A 7,500-nucleotide genomic window follows, 5' to 3' on the forward strand; every position below is an offset into this window, starting at 1 on the left:
TTGGGATTGATAGCAAGATTTGCAGCGTCGCCAACAGTGACACATGTGCCTCAAGGCACTTCAGTGCTAACAGAGGTTTAAAAGTCCAAAGAGTTTGACAGGCTGACAAAAAGATCAGTGATTGTTGTATCACACAAGCATTGCTCATTGCACAAAAGTCCTGTCAACCAGCTTGTCACATTCAAAAATCTGATTTTGAGGGCAGTTTCTTGGCTTACGGCCATACTACCCTGAGCACGCCCGATCTCGTCAGATCTCGGAAGCTAAGCCGGGTCGGGCCTGGTTAGTACTTGGATGGGAGACTGCCTGGGAATACCAGGTGCTGTAAGCTTTTGGAACGATCCCAGAAAAGGGCGCCCTTTCCCCCTTTTGCTTTTGTCACAACGGCTATAGGTACTTGCCATACTTGTCAATGCAGCTACATATTGCTCGTCCAAACAAAACGCTGCTCTCCACCCAATACACATTTGTTTAGTTTTGACTCGGTTTGGAATTGATAGCAAGATTTGCAGCGTCGCCAACAGTGACACATGTGCCTCAAGGCACTTCAGTGCTAACAGAGGTTTAAAAGTCCAAAGAGTTAGACAGGCTGACAAAAACATCAGTGATTGTTGTATCACACACGCATTGCTCATTGCAGAAAGGTCCTGTCAACCAGCTTGTCACATTTAAAAATCTGACTTTGAGGTCAATTTCTTGGCTTACGGCCATACTACCCTGAGCACGCCCGATCTCGTCGGAGCTCTGAAGCTAAGCTGGGTCGGGCCTGGTTAGTACTTGGATGGGAGACTCCCTGGGAATACCAGGTGCTGTAAGCTTTTGGTACGCTCCCAGCATAGGATGCACTTTCCCCCTTTTGCTTTTGTCACAATGGCTATAGGTACTTGCCATACTTGTCAATACAGCTACATAGTTCTCGTCCAAACAAAACGCTGCTCTCCACCCAATACACATTTGTTTAGTTTTGACTCGGTTTGGGATTGATAGCAAGACTTGCAGTGTCGCCAACAGTGACACATGTGCCTCAAGGCACTTCAGTGCTAACAGAGGTTTAAAAGTCCAAAAAGTTGGACAGGCTGACAAAAAGATCAGTGATTGTTGTATCACACACGCATTGCTCATTGCAGAAAGGTCCTGTCAACCAGCTTGTCACATTTAAAAATCAGATTTAGAGGGCAATTTCTTGTCTTACGGACATACTACCCTGAGCACGCCCGATCTCGTCAGATCTCGGAAGCTAAGCTAGGTCGGGCCTGGTTAGTACTTGAATGGGAGACTGCCTGGGAATACTAGGTGCCGTAAGCTTTTGGTACGCCCCCAGAATAGGGTGCCCTTTCCCCCTTTTGCTTTTGTTACAACGGCTATAGGTACTTGCCATACTTGTCAATGCAGCTACATAGTTCTCGTCCAAACAAAACGCTGCTCTCCACCCAATACACATTTGTTTAGTTTTGACTCGGTTTGGGATTGATAGCAAGACTTGCAGTGTCGCCAACAGTGACACATGTGCCTCAAGGCACTTCAGTGCTAACAGAGGTTTAAAAGTCCAAAAAGTTGGACAGGCTGACAAAAAGATCAGTGATTGTTGTATCACACACGCATTGCTCATTGCAGAAAGGTCCTGTCAACCAGCTTGTCACATTTAAAAATCGGATTTTGAGGGCAATTTCTTGGCTTACGGCCATACTACCCTGAGCACGCCCGATCTCGTCAGATCTCGGAAGCTAAGCTGGGTTGGGCCTGGTTAGTACTTGGATGGGAGACTGCCTGGGAATACCAGGTACTGTAAGCTTTTGGTACGCCCCCAGAATAGGGTGCCCTTTCCCCCTTTTGCTTTTGTTACAACGGCTATAGGTACTTGCCATACTTGTCAATACAGCTACATATTGCTCGTCCAAACAAAACACTGCTCTCCACCCTATACACATTTGTTTAGTTTTGACTCGGTTTGACATTGATAGCAAGACTTGCAGTGTCGCCAACAGTGACACATGTGCCTCAAGGCACTTCAGTGCTAACAGAGGTTTAAAAGTCCAAAAAGTTGGACAGGCTGACAAAAAGATCAGTGATTATTGTATCACACACGCATTGCTCATTGCAGAAAGGTCCTGTCAACCAGCTTGTCACATTTAAAAATGAGATTTTGAGGGCAATTTCTTGTCTTACGGCCAATTTTTTGTCTTACGGCCATACTACCCTGAGCACGCCCGATCTCGTCAGATCTCGGAAGCTAAGCTGGGTCGGGCCTGGTTAGTACTTGGATGGGAGACTGCCTGGGAATACCAGGTGCAGTAAGCTTTTGGTACGCCCCCAGAATAGGGTGCCCTTTCCCCCTTTTGCTTTTGTTACAACGGCTATAGGTACTTGCCATACTTGTCAATACAGCTACATATTGCTCGTCGAAACAAAACACTGCTCTCCACCCAATACACATTTGTTTAGTTTTGACTCGGTTTGGGATTGATAGCAAGATTTGCAGCGTCGCCAACAGTGACACATGTGCTTCAAGGCACTTCAGTGCTAACAGAGGTTTAAAAGTCCAAAGAGTTTGACAGGCTGACAAAAAGATCAGTGATTGTTGTATCACACACACATTGCTCATTGCACAAAAGTCCTGTCAACCAGCTTGTCACATTTAAAAATCTGATTTTGAGGGCAATTTTTTGGCTTACAGCCATACTACCCTGAGCACGCCCGATCTCGTCAGATCTCGGAAGCTAAGCTGGGTCAGGCCTGGTTAGTACTTGAATGGGAGACTGCCTGGGAATACCAGGTGCCGTAAGCTTTTGGTACGCCCCCAGAATAGGGTGCCCTTTCCCCCTTTTGCTTTTGTTACAACGGCTATAGGTACTTGCCATACTTGTCAATGCAGCTACATATTGCTCGTCCAAACAAAACGCTGCTCTCCACCCAATACACATTTGTTTAGTTTTGACTCGGTTTGGGATTGATAGCAAGACTTGCAGTGTCGCCAACAGTGACACATGTGCCTCCAGGCACTTCAGTGCTAACAGAGGTTTAAAAGTCCAAAAAGTTGGACAGGCTGACAAAAAGATCAGTGATTGTTGTATCACACACGCATTGCTCATTGCAGAAAGGTCCTGTCAACCAGCTTGTCACATTTAAAAATCTGATTTTGAGGGCAATTTCTTGGCTTACGGCCATACTACCCTGAGCACGCCCGATCTCGTCAGATCTCGGAAGCTAAGCTGGGTCGGGCGTGGTTAGTACTTGAATGGGAGACTGCCTGGGAATACCAGGTGCCGTAAGCTTTTGGTACGCCCCCAGAATAGGGTGCCCTTTCCCCCTTTTGCTTTTGTTACAACGGCTATAGGTACTTGCCATACTTGTCAATACAGCTACATATTGCTCGTCCAAACAAAACACTGCTCCCCACCCAATACACATTTGTTTAGTTTTGACTCGGTTTGGGATTGATAGCAAGATTTGCAGCGTCGCCAACAGTGACACATGTGCCTCAAGGCACTTCAGTGCTAACAGAGGTTTAAAAGTCCAAAGAGTTTGACAGGCTGACAAAAAGATCAGTGATTGTTGTATCACACAAGCATTGCTCATTGCACAAAAGTCCTGTCAACCAGCTTGTCACATTCAAAAATCTGATTTTGAGGGCAGTTTCTTGGCTTACGGCCATACTACCCTGAGCACGCCCGATCTCGTCAGATCTCGGAAGCTAAGCCGGGTCGGGCCTGGTTAGTACTTGGATGGGAGACTGCCTGGGAATACCAGGTGCTGTAAGCTTTTGGAACGATCCCAGAAAAGGGCGCCCTTTCCCCCTTTTGCTTTTGTCACAACGGCTATAGGTACTTGCCATACTTGTCAATGCAGCTACATATTGCTCGTCCAAACAAAACGCTGCTCTCCACCCAATACACATTTGTTTAGTTTTGACTCGGTTTGGAATTGATAGCAAGATTTGCAGCGTCGCCAACAGTGACACATGTGCCTCAAGGCACTTCAGTGCTAACAGAGGTTTAAAAGTCCAAAGAGTTAGACAGGCTGACAAAAACATCAGTGATTGTTGTATCACACACGCATTGCTCATTGCAGAAAGGTCCTGTCAACCAGCTTGTCACATTTAAAAATCTGACTTTGAGGTCAATTTCTTGGCTTACGGCCATACTACCCTGAGCACGCCCGATCTCGTCGGAGCTCTGAAGCTAAGCTGGGTCGGGCCTGGTTAGTACTTGAATGGGAGACTCCCTGGGAATACCAGGTGCTGTAAGCTTTTGGTACGCTCCCAGCATAGGATGCACTTTCCCCCTTTTGCTTTTGTCACAATGGCTATAGGTACTTGCCATACTTGTCAATACAGCTACATAGTTCTCGTCCAAACAAAACGCTGCTCTCCACCCAATACACATTTGTTTAGTTTTGACTCGGTTTGGGATTGATAGCAAGACTTGCAGTGTCGCCAACAGTGACACATGTGCCTCAAGGCACTTCAGTGCTAACAGAGGTTTAAAAGTCCAAAAAGTTGGACAGGCTGACAAAAAGATCAGTGATTGTTGTATCACACACGCATTGCTCATTGCAGAAAGGTCCTGTCAACCAGCTTGTCACATTTAAAAATCAGATTTAGAGGGCAATTTCTTGTCTTACGGACATACTACCCTGAGCACGCCCGATCTCGTCAGATCTCGGAAGCTAAGCTAGGTCGGGCCTGGTTAGTACTTGAATGGGAGACTGCCTGGGAATACTAGGTGCCGTAAGCTTTTGGTACGCCCCCAGAATAGGGTGCCCTTTCCCCCTTTTGCTTTTGTTACAACGGCTATAGGTACTTGCCATACTTGTCAATGCAGCTACATATTGCTCGTCCAAACAAAACGCTGCTCTCCACCCAATACACATTTGTTTAGTTTTGACTCGGTTTGGGATTGATAGCAAGACTTGCAGTGTCGCCAACAGTGACACATGTGCCTCAAGGCACTTCAGTGCTAACAGAGGTTTAAAAGTCCAAAAAGTTGGACAGGCTGACAAAAAGATCAGTGATTGTTGTATCACACACGCATTGCTCATTGCAGAAAGGTCCTGTCAACCAGCTTGTCACATTTAAAAATCGGATTTTGAGGGCAATTTCTTGGCTTACGGCCATACTACCCTGAGCACGCCCGATCTCGTCAGATCTCGGAAGCTAAGCTGGGTTGGGCCTGGTTAGTACTTGGATGGGAGACTGCCTGGGAATACCAGGTACTGTAAGCTTTTGGTACGCCCCCAGAATAGGGTGCCCTTTCCCCCTTTTGCTTTTGTTACAACGGCTATAGGTACTTGCCATACTTGTCAATACAGCTACATATTGCTCGTCCAAACAAAACACTGCTCTCCACCCTATACACATTTCTTTAGTTTTGACTCGGTTTGACATTGATAGCAAGACTTGCAGTGTCGCCAACAGTGACACATGTGCCTCAAGGCACTTCAGTGCTAACAGAGGTTTAAAAGTCCAAAAAGTTGGACAGGCTGACAAAAACATCAGTGATTGTTGTATCACACACGCATTGCTCATTGCAGAAAGGTCCTGTCAACCAGCTTGTCACATTTAAAAATGAGATTTTGAGGGCAATTTCTTGTCTTACGGCCAATTTTTTGTCTTACGGCCATACTACCCTGAGCACGCCCGATCTCGTCAGATCTCGGAAGCTAAGCTGGGTCGGGCCTGGTTAGTACTTGGATGGGAGACTGCCTGGGAATACCAGGTGCAGTAAGCTTTTGGTACGCCCCCAGAATAGGGTGCCCTTTCCCCCTTTTGCTTTTGTTACAACGGCTATAGGTACTTGCCATACTTGTCAATACAGCTACATATTGCTCGTCGAAACAAAACACTGCTCTCCACCCAATACACATTTGTTTAGTTTTGACTCGGTTTGGGATTGATAGCAAGATTTGCAGAGTCGCCAACAGTGACACATGTGCCTCAAGGCACTTCAGTGCTAACGAAGGTTTAAAAGTCCAAAAAGTTGGACAGGCTGACAAAAAGATCAGTGATTGTTGTATCACACACGCATTGCTCATTGCAGAAAGGTCCTGTCAACCAGCTTGTCACATTTAAAAATCTGATTTTGAGGGCAATTTCTTGGCTTACGGCCATACTACCCTGAGCACGCCCGATCTCGTCAGATCTCGGAAGCTAAGCTGGGTCGGGCCTGGTTAGTTCTTGAATGGGAGACTGCCTGGGAATACCAGGTGCCGTAAGCTTTTGGTACGCCCCCAGAATAGGGTGCCCTTTCCCCCTTTTGCTTTTGTTACAACGGCTATAGGTACTTGCCATACTTGTCAATACAGCTACATATTGCTCGTCCAAACAAAACACTGCTCTCCACCCAATACACATTTGTTTAGTTTTGACTCGGTTTGGGATTGATAGCAAGATTTGCAGTGTCGCCAACAGTGACACATGTGCCTCAAGGCACTTCAGTGCTAACAGAGGTTTAAAAGTCCAAAAAGTTGGACAGGCTGACAAAAAGATCAGTGATTATTGTATCACGCACGCATTGCTCATTGCAGAAAGGTCCTGTCAACCAGCTTTTCACATTTAAAAATCTAATTTTGAGGGCAATTTCTTGGCTCATGGCCATACTACCCTGAGCACGCCCGATCTCGTCAGATCTCGGAAGCTAAGCTGGGTCGGGCCTGGTTAGTACTTGGATGGGAGACTGCTTGGGAGTACCAGGTGCCGTAAGCTTTTGGTACGCCCCCAGAAAAGGGTGCCCTTTCCCCCTTTTGCTTTTGTTACAACGGCTATAGGTACTTGCCATACTTGTCAATACAGCTACATATTGCTCGTCCAAACAAAACACTGCTCTCCACCCAATACACATTTGTTTAGTTTTGACTCGGTTTGGGATTGATAGCAAGATTTGCAGCGTCACCAACAGTGACACATGTGCCTCAAGGCACTTCAGTGCTAACAGAGGTTTAAAAGTCCAAAGAGTTTGACAGGCTGACAAAAAGATCAGTGATTGTTGTATCACACACGCATTGCTCATTGCACAAAAGTCCTGTCAACCAGCTTGTCACATTCAAAAATCTGATTTTGAGGGCAGTTTCTTGGCTTACGGCCATACTACCCTGAGCACGCCCGATCTCGTCAGATCTCGGAAGCTAAGCCGGGTCGGGCCTGGTTAGTACTTGGATGGGAGACTGCCTGGGAATACCAGGTGCTGTAAGCTTTTGGAACGATCCCAGAAAAGGGCGCCCTTTCCCCCTTTTGCTTTTGTCACAACGGCTATAGGTACTTGCCATACTTGTCAATGCAGCTACATATTGCTCGTCCAAACAAAACGCTGCTCTCCACCCAATACACATTTGTTTAGTTTTGACTCGGTTTGGAATTGATAGCAAGATTTGCAGCGTCGCCAACAGTGACACATGTGCCTCAAGGCACTTCAGTGCTAACAGAGGTTTAAAAGTCCAAAGAGTTAGACAGGCTGACAAAAACATCAGTGATTGTTGTATCACACACGCATTGCTCATTGCAGAAAG

The 7,500-nt window shown here is 46.4% G+C and overlaps 12 non-coding genes and 3 pseudogenes across 12 annotated transcripts; all 15 read left to right on the forward strand.

The window, feature by feature from the left end:
* Positions 1–212: 212 nt before the first annotated feature.
* Positions 213–331, forward strand: LOC133636590 (5S ribosomal RNA). The gene has a single exon (XR_009822399.1). It is a non-coding gene; the product is annotated as a 5S ribosomal RNA (ribosomal RNA).
* A 368-nt stretch (positions 332–699) lies between these two features.
* On the forward strand, positions 700–818 carry LOC133637312 (5S ribosomal RNA). Its single transcript, XR_009823100.1, has one exon. It is a non-coding gene; the product is annotated as a 5S ribosomal RNA (ribosomal RNA).
* A 368-nt stretch (positions 819–1,186) lies between these two features.
* Positions 1,187–1,305, forward strand: LOC133637447 (5S ribosomal RNA; annotated as a pseudogene).
* Positions 1,306–1,673: 368 nt separating this feature from the next.
* LOC133636764 (5S ribosomal RNA) lies at positions 1,674–1,792 on the forward strand. The gene has a single exon (XR_009822568.1). It is a non-coding gene; the product is annotated as a 5S ribosomal RNA (ribosomal RNA).
* A 387-nt stretch (positions 1,793–2,179) lies between these two features.
* LOC133637239 (5S ribosomal RNA) lies at positions 2,180–2,298 on the forward strand. The gene has a single exon (XR_009823028.1). It is a non-coding gene; the product is annotated as a 5S ribosomal RNA (ribosomal RNA).
* A 368-nt stretch (positions 2,299–2,666) lies between these two features.
* On the forward strand, positions 2,667–2,785 carry LOC133637048 (5S ribosomal RNA). Its single transcript, XR_009822842.1, has one exon. It is a non-coding gene; the product is annotated as a 5S ribosomal RNA (ribosomal RNA).
* A 368-nt stretch (positions 2,786–3,153) lies between these two features.
* On the forward strand, positions 3,154–3,272 carry LOC133637210 (5S ribosomal RNA). Its single transcript, XR_009822999.1, has one exon. It is a non-coding gene; the product is annotated as a 5S ribosomal RNA (ribosomal RNA).
* Positions 3,273–3,640: 368 nt separating this feature from the next.
* LOC133636591 (5S ribosomal RNA) lies at positions 3,641–3,759 on the forward strand. The gene has a single exon (XR_009822400.1). It is a non-coding gene; the product is annotated as a 5S ribosomal RNA (ribosomal RNA).
* A 368-nt stretch (positions 3,760–4,127) lies between these two features.
* On the forward strand, positions 4,128–4,246 carry LOC133637371 (5S ribosomal RNA; annotated as a pseudogene).
* Positions 4,247–4,614: 368 nt separating this feature from the next.
* On the forward strand, positions 4,615–4,733 carry LOC133637449 (5S ribosomal RNA; annotated as a pseudogene).
* Positions 4,734–5,101: 368 nt separating this feature from the next.
* Positions 5,102–5,220, forward strand: LOC133636765 (5S ribosomal RNA). The gene has a single exon (XR_009822569.1). It is a non-coding gene; the product is annotated as a 5S ribosomal RNA (ribosomal RNA).
* Positions 5,221–5,607: 387 nt separating this feature from the next.
* Positions 5,608–5,726, forward strand: LOC133637240 (5S ribosomal RNA). Its single transcript, XR_009823029.1, has one exon. It is a non-coding gene; the product is annotated as a 5S ribosomal RNA (ribosomal RNA).
* Positions 5,727–6,094: 368 nt separating this feature from the next.
* LOC133637152 (5S ribosomal RNA) lies at positions 6,095–6,213 on the forward strand. The gene has a single exon (XR_009822943.1). It is a non-coding gene; the product is annotated as a 5S ribosomal RNA (ribosomal RNA).
* A 368-nt stretch (positions 6,214–6,581) lies between these two features.
* On the forward strand, positions 6,582–6,700 carry LOC133637242 (5S ribosomal RNA). Its single transcript, XR_009823031.1, has one exon. It is a non-coding gene; the product is annotated as a 5S ribosomal RNA (ribosomal RNA).
* A 368-nt stretch (positions 6,701–7,068) lies between these two features.
* Positions 7,069–7,187, forward strand: LOC133636592 (5S ribosomal RNA). The gene has a single exon (XR_009822401.1). It is a non-coding gene; the product is annotated as a 5S ribosomal RNA (ribosomal RNA).
* The last annotated feature ends 313 nt before the right edge of the window (positions 7,188–7,500 follow it).

Source organism: Entelurus aequoreus, linkage group LG20 (genome assembly GCF_033978785.1).
Source record: "Entelurus aequoreus isolate RoL-2023_Sb linkage group LG20, RoL_Eaeq_v1.1, whole genome shotgun sequence".
Classification (NCBI taxonomy): Eukaryota; Metazoa; Chordata; class Actinopteri; order Syngnathiformes; family Syngnathidae; genus Entelurus; species Entelurus aequoreus.